The sequence below is a fragment of the Macrotis lagotis genome, chromosome 6, assembly GCF_037893015.1.
Source record: "Macrotis lagotis isolate mMagLag1 chromosome 6, bilby.v1.9.chrom.fasta, whole genome shotgun sequence".
NCBI lineage: Eukaryota > Metazoa > Chordata > Mammalia > Peramelemorphia > Peramelidae > Macrotis > Macrotis lagotis.
The window spans coordinates 13070577-13086195 of NC_133663.1; the positions used below are offsets into that span (position 1 = coordinate 13070577).

The window sequence follows — 15619 nt, forward strand, 5'->3', positions numbered from 1 at the left end:
TTCCACTGATCTTAGGTCACTTAGATGTAAATATGCTTTTCTCTAACAATCCACATAGCAATATATCCTCCCATAAAACTCCAACAGGTCCACCAAGCATGGTTGTCCTCTTGCTAGCTTCATGTTTAATAACCACAGATGGAGTGTGTGGACCATCCATGGCTTATCCCTTGTTTTTGCTTCATAACTAACCTGATTCATTTGCCAGAAATACATGACTCTGATAACATAGACTACACACTATTTCCTGTCTGCTTCCATTGTTCAGTCTATAACCAGGCTCTGCATTTGGATGGACAACCTGTAGAGTTTATGTATTAATCATCAATATTTCTAGAGTGTCAGGATGTTGCTAAGTTCATTTATAGGGGCAGTTAGTTGGCACAGTGGATAGCACACCAATTCTGGAGTCCAGAGGACCTGACTTCAAATCCAGCCTCAGACACTTATTACCTAACTGTGTGACCTTGGACAAGTCACTTAACCTCATTGCCTTGCAAAAGCAAAAACAAAAAAAGTAATTTATATGTGCTCTCTGACTTTATTCTCTCAATACAGCTATGAGATAGGTTATCACTGTTCTATAGATTAGGAAACTAAGTCTGAGGAACATTAAGTGACTTGTCCAGGCTCACACACCTAAGTAAATGCCAGAGGTAGAATTCAATCTCAAATCTTCCTTACTATAAGCGAGTACTGTGCCACTTCATTATATGTCTATATAGTTGTACATTTTAGAGTGTTATGGACGTATGTCTAACTGTGGCTGAACTTTGAAATTGTTTTGTTAGCACGCTCTCTCTGGCACCTGTCCTTTTTACCCTGAAACATTCCTCCCCCAAGCTGATACCGTTCTCCCATTGGGCTTCTTCATTTTTCCACTTTAGAGAGGGGCCAAGACTTATCCACCTTAAATCCCTCACTTTCCTGACTCTGATACTATCTTCTCTCCCCTTCTTTTTCCTTTTAGCTTTTATGTGTATATGTGAGTTGCCTTTCCCCATTAGAAAGGGCAGCAATTGTCTTTCTTTTATCTTTTCCTGGCTCCCCCCACCCTTAGCACAGTTGCTGCTACATAGCCTTTCCATCCTCCAGTGAGTGAAAGCACCTTACTCTTGGTTGTCCCCTGAAACTCCTTGGGGATGATTTTTCCCCTTGGTTTCCACTCTCCAAACTCCTCTTGGTTCTGATGCGATATGTTATATGTTCTGTTACACAACTCTTTTAGCTTGCCCCAGGAGGGAAGGGAAGGGAAATATGATCAAAGCTAACTGCCTCAAAGGGGTTTAGAGACAAAGGTTCTACGTACCAAGACTCATGGTCCTAGATTCCCACTATTTATTTGACTCATTCTTTGTCCAGGGGAATCCATCTTAGGTCAGATTTGCGTGGCTTAATATTTTTCTTGAGTTAAGACAGTTTGATAATATTCTTTCAGTAAAATCTCTTTGGTTCATTTTGAGCCCCTAGTTGGTCCTTCAGCAATTGCGAAAGAAAATTTCTTTTTTCTTAGTCTCCAGAGTGACCGGTGGTGAGCACTTTTTCCCTTTCCACAAGGACAGACAAGGACATGAACACAATGCACACTCGCCCATAGACACAGGTTCTCTTTTTCTTTGAGAAGTCTTGATCAATGTAGAAGGGAAATAGACTTTTTTTTGGTAAAAGAAACAAAAAATCAAAGTAGATTCAGAGATTGCTGGGAACCAGGGTGGTGGAAGTTTCACAAATGCTGCTCTTGGAAACAGGAGAAGAGAGACAGTCTTCCTCCTTTACCAGCTAGACATTGTGTCCCCTGCAAATTTATGATCATAAAAGTGATCATAGAAGCAATGGAACCTCGGGGCACTCAAAGAGCCAATTTCCCAGCCTCTCTCTCTCTCTTAGGTGCCAGACTTAGAAACTGCTACTCTGTGTGCAAAGCTCATTTATTTTGCTTCTTATATTTTTTTATTTCATCCTCTCTCAGCACCAGCATTGAGAGGAATTAGAAATTTCTGGTGCTATCACAACTCTCAGTCAAATCTGGCCATCCCTGGTTGCCTGCTTCTAACCCAGCATCATTAAAATCTGGGCTAAGGGGGAAAAGGGGATCTAATACATATTTTTTCTTTTTCTTTTTTTTTACTTTATTATTTAATTTATTTAAGACAATGGGGTTCAGTGACTTGCCCAAGGTCACACAGCCAGGTAATTACTAAGTGTCTGAGACTGGATTTAAACTCAGGTCCTCCTGACTCCAGGGCCAGTGCTCTATCCACTGTACCACCTAACTAACCTCATACATATATTTCTGAAGCAGACACTTTAGAGAGACAGCAGACTGGGTTCAGAAGTGAATAAAGAGAAGAGAGCTGGTTAAAATGCCTTTGAGAAATTTCATGCAATTTTGAATGACCCCAAGTTTCTCCCTGAAACAAAGACCCATTTTTTAGCTCCATATTCTTCAGATGACAGCTATAGGTCACAGAATACCATAACCTTTCCAAGGTTTAAAGTTGTAGGTCACTCTGTGGGAGGCATGGGGCAGGCATCAGCAGACAAGAATATATTATTGATAAAAATCCTCAGAAGCTTTAGGATCAATTCAGAAAACTGAATCGTTCTTAATTCAAAAAGCCTAAAAAGTATATTCTAGTTTCTTGCTCCACTGGTGGAGGGATGAACATCTTGTTTTCATATGGAATATGAGCGTGAGAAATGAAATAGAGAATAGCCCTGAGGCAAGGAAGGCTGACATTCAAGTTTTGCCTCTGACACACATGGGCTGGTTGCCTTTGGGTAAGTCAGCAAGGCTCTTGATATTAGATATTATTCTTGATTTCTATACGTTACAATGCCGTAACTGATATGCCTTGGCAAAAGGGATTTCCTCACACGAGTTCCCTTCAGCAAGAGCTGGACTCTCTATAATACTTTAAGATTTGCAAAGCACTTTACCTAGATTATCTCTTTTGAGACTCATCATATCCCATTATACAGATTAAAAAAAACTGAGGGGGGGGTGGCTAGGTGGTGCAGTGAATAGAGCATTGGCCCTGGAGTCAGGAGTACCTGGGTTCAAATCCAGTCTCAGACACTTAATAATGACCTAGCTGTGTGGCCTTGGGCAAGCCACTTAACCCCATTTACCTTGAAAAAAAATCTAAAAAAAAAAAAACCCAAAAACTGAGACTAGCAGCAGTTAGGTAGCTTGCCCAAGTCACATAGCTATTATATCAATAGGTCCAGGATGCCTTTCTTCATTAGGGTCCATTTGCAAATGTTAAAGTTATATAATTTTTTTTTAATTGTTCTTTTGATTCCTTGAAGGCAAGAACCTCAGAAGGACAAGAATTGGAAATGACTTCTAAAGTTTAATGTGCTCATGGTCCAGATTTCCTTCTTCAGTATTAGGGACAAGAAGTTCTCCAGCCACTACTTCAAAACTTCCAGGGAAAAGGCTCCCTGGGAGGAATCCCTGAAAAGGATCCCTGGAAAATAGAGGGAGCCCATTCTGCTTCAGCATCAGTGTTACAGAATACATTCATTTAAAAGTCTAATCAGGTCAACTGGTTCCAAATGAATGGTCAACCAACTTTGGATTGAAGACTTCTAGGGGAACCTGACTACCTGCTGCCAGGAAGCCCACTGTACTTTTGGATAACTCTAAGGGGGTCATTTGGATTTAAATTGAGCCTCAGTTTATCATAGTTTCATTTCTTCACCCTGGGGTCAACCATACCGATCCTGTTTCCTCATTCACACAACAGACTTTCAAATACATAAAAGGATATTGTATTCCTCAGAATTTTATCATTTCCAGGAATAATAATTTCCATTTCCATGTCCCAATTTTAATTTAATTTTGTCTTGATCCTCTCACTGTACTGCTTCCCCATCTTTGACATATTTGAGCTTTCCAATATTTTCACTGAAATTCTGGACCCAGAAAAGAACTGGAAATGCCAGATGCCAGATGTCAGAACTGATGAGGTCAGAGCAAAGATGGGTGGTTTTCTCCATTTTTCTGAATTCATATTTCTCTTTCCTTAGATTATATTTTTATTAGTGCATTTTTTTATTTTTGAGACATTGAGAAATGTTCAATTGGGGTCAGAGATTCCCATGAAATGAAAAAATGATGGAGCACCAGACTGATGCTTTAGCGAATGGTTTATTAATTGGGGAGGGCAAGGGAAGAAAAGAAGAAGAACCTAGCCCAGACATCTCAATAGAGCAGAAAGCCTCAGGAGGATTAAAGCACTAAAGACAATAAGAGTGAGGCTGCACTATCATACTTACAATGAGAGGGGACGTATTCAGAAGCAGTGTCTCTGGGGATGGCCATGACCTCAAGGAATTTTTTTTCTTTTTTTGGTTTTTGCAGGGCAATGGGGTTAAGTGACTTGCCCAAGGTCACCTAGCTAGGCAATTATTAAGTGTTGAGGCCAGATTTGAACTCAGGTACTCCAGGGCCCATGCTCTATCCACTGCACCACCTAGCTGCCCCCTAGGAGGAATTTTTTTTTTTAACCCATTCTAGTTACAGACATACAGATAGTTGAACAACTTGAGGAATGGGGCTTTCTAGGGTCTTCGTAATGAAGCTAAGAATAGTCGCCCTGCAAGAAGGCTTTTTCCAAAAGGAGTAGGAATAGCTGACTTCCTCCCTAGGAGTAGGTACACAAAATAAGATTTATGGGGACCAGAGAGAACGTGTAGATGGGTGCCAGGGATATATAATTCTAATTTTCAATTATTCAATTATCAATGTATCAGAATATGAGTGCTAATCTTTGCAAGAATATCTCAGAAGACATACATAGCTAAACAGGGTCAAAAAGTCAAGGTTTTCTAATAATTTCATATCACATTTATATCAAATTTGCAGTTCATTGATGTTCTCATATCTTTTTCAATTTGAACTTAGGAAGTTGAAATTTTTAAAAACATCATTGTATTCCCAGGCAAGTTGAGGCACTGTTTTGTCTATAATAATGTTCTATTGCTAGTTTAGTTTTTGTGTTTATAATACTGAGATTTGTCATCCCTTAGTTTGTGAATGAAAGTGAACTCCTAGTATGTGATTCTAAACCTCCAATTAGTCATTTCTAGGGGGCAGTCGGATCTCTCCAGATTACTATCCTATGGTTATACAGTTTCTCCCACTTTGTTGCATAATCTAAATCAATTAATAAGTCTGGTATCCTTACGAGTAAGCTTTTGATCATTCCTAGTGGCAATTACCTGGTTCTGAGCTGCTAGTATAATTAACAAATTCATAAGTGAATCATTTACTCATTGCTTATTTATCAACACATTTTTGTCTGAGTTCACATGGATGACACTCCTGAAGGGTGTTTTCATTCTGCCCTTGGATCTGAAATGTTTTGTAGTCTCCCTCTAGACATAAGCCATTATAATATGGCAGATACCTCCTCTTCCATCCTTTGCAGAAGTGGGACTCACCAGGAAAGGGTTATCACATGCAATGTGACATATTCTGGATGTATTTATCGGTTTTATTCATTTCTTCTTCTTCTCCTCCTCCTCCTCTTCTTTCCTCCTCCTCTTCCTCCTCCTCCTTCTCCTCCTCCTCCTCCTTCTCCTCCTCCTTTTCCTTCTCCTCCTCCTTTTCCTCCTCCTCCTCCTCTTCCTTCTCCTCCTCCTCCTTCTTCTCCTGCTCCTCCTCCTCCTCCTCCTTCTTTCTTCTTTCTTCTTCCTTCTTCCTTCTTCTTGTTCTTAGTTTTGGTCTTCTCCTCCCCTTAATGAAGTCTATACACACATCTGTTTGTTTAATATATGTAGATATAATACATTTATTAATGTTTTAAGGTTTACAAAGCACTTTGCATATATTTTATTTGAACTCAGAAAAAACTCATTACATATATGTGTTTACAATTCTATCACTATATAACTGTATTTATATTTTTTCAGTAAATATTTTTTTCTATTTATCTTGAACTTTCAGAATATACACCAAGTCTCATCCTCCTTTTTGACAAGGAAGTTTCAATGTTTCTATCACTTCACTGAGGCTATGGGACTTCTGAGGTTTATTTTTATATATTTTGAGGTTGTTTTTAGAATACTTTTTTTAGAATACTTTCTAAATGGTTGACATCTTTTTGGCTGTGCCAAAAAGTATACACCAAAATTGGCATTATAGAGATCAACATACTATTCAGGATTTTACAATAAATTCAAAGTGGATATATATACAATAAATTCAAAATGGACACCTGAAATGTCATGAAATCTCATGAAAATATTGGAAAAGAGGTCTATTCTTTCACAGTATGAATTTTTGATGAAACAGAAGGTAGAGACAACCACAAAAAATTGAGGTAATTTTGATAACTCGAAATTGCAAAGTCTTTATATATTTATATTTCTAAAAATTAATATAGATATTAAGAATAAGAAGGAAAGTGATCAACTGGGGGAAATTCTTCACATCACAGTTAATAAGGGTCTCATGACCAAGATGTATAGTCAACTAATATGAATATATAACCAAAAGTTATTTCCTTATAGGTTAGGGGTCAAAGGCTATAAATAAAGCATTCTCGAAGGAAGAATCACAAACTTTTAACAACTATAGAGAGAATGCTTCAAATCACTAAGAAGAAAAATACGAAGCACAATAAAGCTGAGTGCTAACATCATAACCAGCATAATAGGGGGAAAATGAAGGGGTTATGGAGGAGGTTATGGGGTTGGAGGGGTTACGGTACATTAATGCGTTATTGGTGGAGTCGTTGATTTCTAGAATTCTGAAAAACAATTTGGAATTATGTGAATAAAGTGACTAATATTCCCATTGACTTTTGACTCAGAAATTTCACTGCTAGGTACATACGCCAAGGAGATGATGGACAAAAAGAAAGGCTCTATTTCCAACAACATTTTTATAGCTACACCTAGATGCCTATTATCTAAACGAATTGTAGTATATATGTAATAGTAGTTACATTGGTCCCCAATGTCTGAAAGATAGATTTGTCCCATTTCACCTCTCCATCAGGGTTACCTGCTGCCCTTGAGGGCGTCTGGAGGCATCCAGACTTAGACATAGGCTCAGGATCCCACAATTTTAGAGGTTCTCTGACCTCAAATTCCTTTTAGCCACTTATCACCTTAGCTGTTACAAAGAAATACCTACTTCAAAGGGATAGCAATAACAAACCTGAAACATCCAGTACCTAAGGGGCATAATTCTTTATTTCACCTCAGGCTCTAGGGAAGGGGAAGGGATTGAGATTTGCAGCTTAATTTAGTCTCTCTATAGGATAGTTCCACATATTCCACATCTAAACCCTGACTGATCTCATGCCCAGCCTCTGGACTTCTCAAGGCTCTCCTTCAGGGCTGGCAGCAATATCCTGCCAGGAATCCTGTTTCCAAGGCAAACAAACCAGAACAAAAACCCAAACCCCCTATTGTCAGGGCAAAAAGGCTCTCCACCCACTTTAATGCATGGTACCTGTTTTGTAGGTGAACAGAACTTTCTGCAGAAATGTTACTGGAGAGAGAGACAGAGAGAGAGAGAGAGAGGGAGAGAGAGAGAAATGGAGAGAGACAGAGACAGAGACAGACAGAGACAGACAGAGACAGAGAGACAGAGAGAGACAGACAGAGAGAGACAGAGACAGAAAAAGAGAGACAGAGAGAGACAGACAGAGAGAGGCAGAGACAGAGAGAGACAGAGAGAGACAGAGAGACAGAGAGACAGAGACAGAGACAGAGAGACAGAGAGACAGAGACAGAGAGGTAGAGAAAGACTATTCCAGTCTGATAATTTTAAAGATACAACCCATTCTTGCCCACCAGCACTGAAAAAAAGGCTATTCTCATCCAAGATAAGGGAATGCAGACTGTCCTCTTTCAGCACTGGATCCTTGACATCTCCCTCATAGGAGAGACCTCCATCTTAGATGATCTAGACATGTGCAAAGACCAGTTATATGTCAATGTGATGGGATGTTATTGCACTGTAAGGAATACTTAGTAGAATTAGTGAAGAATGGCCTATAAGCCACCAACAGATGCAAAATGAGACAGGTAGAAAAATAAAGACAACGTACGTAATGACTATAACAATCTGGTTGGAAAATAACAACTAAAACTCAATATCTCAAGAATTGAATGTTAAAATGAAAAAAACCTGACCCCAAAGAAAGGGTGTGGCAGATGCCTCCTCTTCCATCCTTTGCAGAAGTTGGACTCTCCAGGAAAGGGTTATCACGTGCAATGTGACATATTCTGGATGTATTTATCAGTTTTTACTCATTTCTCCTCCTCCTCCTCCTCCTCCTCTTCTTCTCCTTCTTCTTCTTCTCCTTTTTCTTCTTCTCTTTCTTCTTCTTCTCCTCCTCTTCCTCCTTCTCCCTCTCCCTCTCCTTCTCCTTCTCCTCCTCCTCCTTCTCCTTCTTCTCCTTCTTCTCCTTCTTCTTCCTCTCCTCCTCCTTTCCCTCCTCCTCCTCCTCCTCCTCCTCCTCCTCTTCTCTTCTTCTTCTTCTTCTTTTTGATCTTTTCCTTCTCCTCCTTCTTTCTTTCTTTAAAAAAAATTGTGGTAGGAGATGGCTCTCTGGGAGGAGGAGGATACAGGGAGAAATCTAATTAATTTAAAAACAACTTATATCAGGGATCAAGTCAAAAATGTTATAAAGGAGCTAATATGCTATACATATTTTCCCATGATTTCCCGGCGTCATTGTTTCTTAACACATGCAGTTAAAACTTTCACTTTGATAGCTTTATGTCCCATGTGCCTTACTTGGTAAAGACCCATATCAATATCATAATTCTCCTCAGTGACATCTCTGGAGAGTCTTCTGCTTTCTAGATGAGGACTTTCTCCCACTATTCCTTGATTCTTTCTTTTTGCTCAGCATTATATTTAAACTATGATAGACAATCAATATTTTGAACCATTCTGTACCCCTCTGTTACATAATTCAGGAAAAGGAGTGCCTGAAAGAGGAAGTCATTTGTCCAAAGACACAACACAACTAGCCAGAGGCAGAGTCAAACCTGTCTTCTGACTCCCACTTTAATGCTCTTTATAGCACCAACAGCTATTGCCTAGAGAGGCCACTCCCATGTTAAGAACAAAACAGGATGGACTAGTGCTGCAGAAATACCCTCATGCCAAAACTGAAGGCAACAAGATTTATTCCAAAGACGAAGGTTCAAATTTTGCCTTTCTTATTTATTACCTGAATGACCTGAGTTTAATTTTTCTGAGGCTCAGTATCCTCCTCTATAAAATGAGAGAGTTGGGCTGAACAGTCTCCAAGATTTCTTTCAGTCTAAATTTAGAACAGAAAAAGCTAGAAGTTAGTACTTTAGAAAGTGAGTGTGCAGTCTGAGCATTGACAGACTCATTTCTTAGGAAATTCTGGAAGAAGGAAGATAAAGGTCAGGAGGAAGTATTCACAGGTAAACAGAATTCTATTTAACTGAAAAGAAATAGGCACATCCAGGGGGTGGGAGGGAAGCAGCTCAAGTCAGGGACAAGTCCTAACAAGGAAAATCCAAATCCTTCCTTGAAGTTTTGAAGTTTCTCTCCTCAGGAAGGTTTCCTAAACTTGTTTATGAAACCAGCTTCTTCTCCTTTGAATACAATAAGCATGCATTTGTGTGTTTGAATTTTATTCTGTGTTTATGTGCATACATGCATAGCTATAGAACATCAGGCTCTTGTTCCTCCATTGCCCTGCAGTTTCTTCAGAATAATTCTTAATATGGTTAGGATGTGAAAATAAAATGATAACTTTGGGTTCATATTTCACAAGGAAGGAAGGAAAGCTGAAAGTGATACACCATTCTGTCCTCTTAAAAGATTGGAAGATTTTTGTTGGTTTTTTTTTTTTTTAACTTGCGAGGATAAAGGGGTAGGAGAGGAGAGGAAATAAGATTGCAAAATGCAGCATTGTATAATTACAGAGCCAGAGGAATCTCAATAAGATTTTCTATATGAAAAAATTGTGTGGGAAGTTAAGAATCCCAAAGCCCTGAAGCTACCCCATGCTTTTCAGTTGCATAGTATTCTGTGTTTAGAGATCTTTGGGACCAATTCAGTCTTCCAATGATGAAGGACTAGTTTAGGAGAATGACAGCCATAGAAAATGTAAGGGAATGGTCAATTACTTATGTCTTCTCCCCAAATCAGATGACTTTTCTTTTACGTTTCTAGCCATCTGTGCCATCTGTTTCTTCCAAGAACTCAGCACTCAAGAATGTCCTTCTCATTCAGAAGGTCTGATCTAAAAGGAGAAAGTCCAGGATCATGCTGTATAGGAAATTTCATCCATTTTGTTGGTATAGGAAGCTAGACTTGGAGTGAGAAAGGGCTTCTTCAAAGACTTGGAGAAAGAAAGTGAATCCAGATCTAACTTCAGAAACCAGTCATTTGTGTGGGCCTTCCTGAAGAAGTCACTTAAACTTTGTCTACCTTAGTTTCCTCATCTGGAAAACTGGATTGATGTTCCCATCTGACTCTCAAGAATGTTGTGAGGATAAAAAGATAATATTTGTAAACTGCTTTGCAAACTTTAAAACATTATAAATTACCATTAATATTATCGCTGCATCCATCTAAGATACAACAGTTCAGTAACAATTACTCTGAGCTCTCCTTTTGAGCCATTTGGAGTCTCCCATGTTCTTTCTCAACAACCGACCACTGTCCAGGGGCTTCCTTTTCTAGGAAAACTTTCTCTTGGGAACCCTGCTTTAGTCTATTTAGTCTATAAAACACATATCTCACATGTGCCTTATAGCCCAAGGCAGATGTTCATAACTCTTGGAGGAAAGGAAATGAGAAGAAAGGGGAAGGAAAAGAGGCTGAAACAAGGCCCAGAGATAGTCAGAGACTGACTAAAGAAAAATGGCAGAGTTGAACCCATATTCACTTGTCTTCCATTTTAATCATCTATACGATTTAACCAAAGTTATTAGAGCTCTATTTGCCAACCCACTCAGAATCCAGTAGCCAAATATAGACTTCCTGTCACCAGCATAATTACAATATAGCAGGTTACTGGCAAAGAAGCATAAAGTTTTCATCTTTATGGGTTAAAAATTTAAATATAAACTTTATCACCCTTAGAGGAATCCCACTTTAAAAATAGAGGTGACAAATGGCTTTTTAATGCATCCGTTGACCCAGAAAGGATTTGAAAGTTTTAATGGGTCAAATAAGTTAACATACATAAAGCATTTTGTAAACCTTAAAGTGATGTGCTATCATTCTCATAAGTAATAATAGTAATAATAATTTTAAATAGGGTCAGTTGTTGAAATAGAAATGTTTCTTTTGATGATGGGTTAGGTAGCATGGTGGATAGAGTGCAAGGCTTGGAGTCAGGAAGACTGAGTTCAAATCTGACCTCATACATTTATTAGCTGTGTGATCACTCTATTAGGCTCAGTTTCCTCATCTGTAAAGTAAGTTGGATTAAAGAAATGACAAATCACTCCAGTATCTTTCCAAAGGGGGGAGGGGGGTCACAAAAAGTCAAGTACAATTGAACTAAAACAACACCAACAAATTTTCTTTTAAATTTTCTTTTAAAAACTTATGAAGAGATTCTATATTATTTAAGAAAATTTAAAATAATTTACTCTTCCTTAATATCACCTCTTCTTTTCCCCAATTTCCTTCAGAATTCAAGTACCACTTTCTGCATGATGGTTTCCTTGGCTTCTCTAACTTCTCTAACTTCACTGATCATTGGTTCAAAATAAAATTTAAATATATTAATATATTTATATGGTATTTCATTGACAGAAATTAAACTTGAGGATAAGAAGTTTTTCATGTTCATCCCTATGTTGTCAGTATCTAGCATGATGGTCAGTATATAATAGACACATCATAGATGTTTGCTGAATTGAATTGTCCTAAGATGAGAGTCATTTTAGCTTAGAGGCTTAGAGCCAGTTGGTTAGCCAATTAATGATGAACTTTTGTTTTCTCATCATGGTGACCTGTGAAGCAGGTAACAATTCAAAAGACCACTCAGTCCTGTAGAGTCCCTTTCTGCTTCTTAAAGTGTTCATGATAGGATGGCTGGAAGAGGTACAGAGGGAATGATGACCACAAAGTTCGGAGATGACTCAAATTGTTGGTGTGCTGAATGTCCAGGGACAAAATAAACATTAGACTTCTTGGGAAACTGAACTTTATCTCTATTGCCATTCTTGAAATACCAGAAACAAAAGGTACAATTCAAATCAGAGGATGACTCACTACGGGCAAAGCAAGAGAAATTGGAGTTTTGTTTACAATGAACCCCATAGCAGTGGGAAACCTCATTTCATGGACCACTTGACACCACTACTCTCAATGAGCCATCCTGTGGAAGAAATGCAAAGACCCAGTGCTCACTCTTCTTCTGTTCTGTTCAATAGACTCATAGACCTTACATGAAATTTAAACTTTCATCTCTCCAATTTTCCATATGATAATTTCCATACATACAAATCATTAGACATCTTAAACACATGTTGTGTATCATTAGACATCTTAAACACATGTTGTGTATCCAATACAGTGCTAAATACTGAGGATATAAAAAAGAAAAAAGACAGTCTTAGTTCTAGGGGCCTTTGTAATTTGATGATGAAAGACAATACACAAAAGGAGTGTGAAAAGTCAATCAGAAGTTGCTGGGATGGGGGAGGGAAACAATACGATGTTGATGGAGTGGCAATCAAGTAATGTGGCCCTGACTGAGCTTCTGAGTCCTCTTTTAAGGGAAGCCTCAGAAGAAGTAGCCATTCATTGCTCTGGCCTCCAGCTCTCCAATCAGAGAGGCAGAGGCTTTTAGGACCAAGCAGAACAAATCCAATCCTTCTTTTCCCTGAATGTTCCATGTTTAAATATTTTAGATCTGTATCCTTAAAAAATTTTCTTTTTTTTTAATTTTAAATATTCCCTACCCCCTTCTACTGTGACACAGTAAGCACAAAACTGAGGCCATCACCAACCCGATTGCCCTTCTCTGCACATTATTCATCTTCTGGCTGGCCTTCCTAGGATATTTTCCATAGTATCACAAAATCATGGGATTTCACACATTTAAAGACCATAGTAATTGACTAATTCAACACCTACAGAAAAAAAATCCCATCAGATGAACTACATAGGAAGTTAGCTGGCCTTTGAATGAAGAATGCTATTTAGAGGGAAACCCATTACCTTCTGAATCAATCAATCCATAAACAATGGAGTCTCTGTGATTTGCCAGAAGCTTTTCTAAGCAGATATAGAAAGAGACAAAAGACAATCCTTGAATTCAAGGAACTCACAATCTAATGGATGAGACAACAAACTAATTTATACAAATGGGTTATACACCAGACAAATAAGAAAAAGTTTACAGCGAGAATGGGCTGGAATTAGAAGGCTTCCCGTAAAAGGCTGAAATTATTTCCATAAACTATCAGACAAGATTCTCAGCTGAATCTACATGGAAGTCATGGAAGATTTGAGAAAGGATGTAAAGGTTCTTCCAAAGTGGGATGGTCAGTTGATAAAACAGGTGTAGAATAATTGCCTAGTGAGGGTCCAGTTGAGAAACATAAATTTGTAATGGCCCCACCCAGAATGGCTACATGATTTTCTCTACCTTCACACCATCTTTTTTTTTCAAGGCAAATGGGGTTAAGTGGCTTGCCCAAGTCCACACAGCTAGGTCATTATTAAGTGTCTGAGGTTGGATTTGAACCCAGGTACTACTGACTCCAGGGCCGGTGCTTTATCCACTGTGCCATCTAGCTGCCCTCACACCTTCTTTCAATAGTACCTGTAGAGGAGAAAAAGCAGAACAGCTCCCTTTTGGATAGCTCCAATGGTTAGGAATTGTTTTCCTCCATTTTTGTTTTTGCAATTTCGACCAATTACTCATATTATAAATCTGAGTCAGTCACTTAATGTCTCTGAACTTCACTTTCCTCATTTTCAAAACAAGGCTAAGGGCAGAGGCAGCCAGGCACAGCGGGCCGAGCGGGGACTGGGCCTCCATGGGGGACGTGCAGAAGTGTGCCCGGTGCCACATGGCGGACAAGGGCGGCAAGCACAAGCCCGGCCTGACCTGCACGGGCTCTTCGGCCGCAGGACGGGCCAGGACAGGTTTCTCCTACACTGACGCCAACGAGAACAAAGGGGTCACCTGGGCAGAGGACACCTTGATGGAGTACCTGGAGAACCTCAAGAAGTACATACCGGGCACCAAGATGATCTTCGCGGGCATCAAGAAGAAGGGCCAGCGGGCCCACCTGATAGCCTACCTGAAGCAGGCCACCCGACGAGTAACTTGCTGCCACCTTATCTATTGTCAGAAGCAGCCCAGGAGACTCCTTTCCTTTTTGTACGTGTACCATAAGGACCCTATTTAATTGGTTTCATCCACCTGAGCATTTCAATCATGGCTGTTCTAATAGAGAAATGATATAGATGAGGTAGGCTTGGGTTTAGATAAGAAATGATCCCTTCTCTCTCTTTCGATCATAAGTCCAGTCACAACCAAGCTGGCACACTTGAATGTTTATTTTAAAAGATTTAGGCAACTTTTTTTTTAAAGCAAGGGCTAGGTGCCCCACATCTTAGAAAAGTTTTAATTAAATCTGTCGTCTTTCACCAAACTCTGGGGAAAGCCTACTTAATAATTTCATATGACTTTTACCTGTTACGGGTTTTTGGGGGGGTGGGGGAATTGTTCTTGGGGGTCCCAGCCTGTCCAAAGGCCAGTCCTACTGAATCCATCTTAAGTTCCCTAACTTTGTGCATAAGTAACTTAATTACAATGATTTCATTAAATTCTGCCTTTCACTTGTTGAAAGGCATTTCAGTGTATTGTCTAAGGACTTGAGTAAAGGTCATCCCATCACTGCAAGGAGTTTTGGACATAGGATCTCCTGACTTGCTAAGTACCTGTTTTGAAGACCTGTTGAATTGAAAGAATACAGACATGTTCTTAGTATGTGAATAGCAGTGGTATATTCACTTGGAGAGTCCAGTTTAGGGATGTATCATTAGTACCACATCTGCAGCCATACTTAAAACTTAATGCACTCAGAGGATTCAGTTGTATGGAGATGTGCCATTAGTGCATCCATGGTCACCCCCAAAACTTGATTCAGCAATTAAACATTTGCAAATATAAAATAAATAAATAAATAAATAAGACAAGGCTAAGGGGGAAGCTAGTTGGTACAATGGATAAAGCACTGACCCTGGAGTCAGAGGACCTGAGTTCAAATTCAGCCTCAGACACTTAACAATTACCTAGCTGTGTGACCTTTGGCAAGTCACTTAACCCCATTGCCTTAAATAAATAAAATTTTAAAAAACAAAGCTTTTAGAACTTATTTTATAGGGGTATAGGGGCAATGGAGATAATGTAAGAAAGCACTATATAGACCTCAAAATATTTATGTGTCTGTCAGCTCCAAAATTCCAACAGAGCTTTGGGTTCATCTAAATTGGTGTTGCACAGTATTGAAGTGCTCATTCCATCCATTGCCAAAGCCAAGAACTTACCACTAAAAGGTCAGTTTGCTACTTGTGAGCCTTTCTGGACATAAACTCATCCTTGGATAGGAAATACTTCTGGGACTGAGG

The 15619-nt window shown here is 39.1% G+C and overlaps 1 pseudogene; it reads left to right on the forward strand.

Moving 5' to 3' along the window:
• The first annotated feature begins 14019 nt into the window (after nucleotides 1-14019).
• LOC141492082 (cytochrome c-like) lies at nucleotides 14020-14394 on the forward strand (annotated as a pseudogene).
• The last annotated feature ends 1225 nt before the right edge of the window (nucleotides 14395-15619 follow it).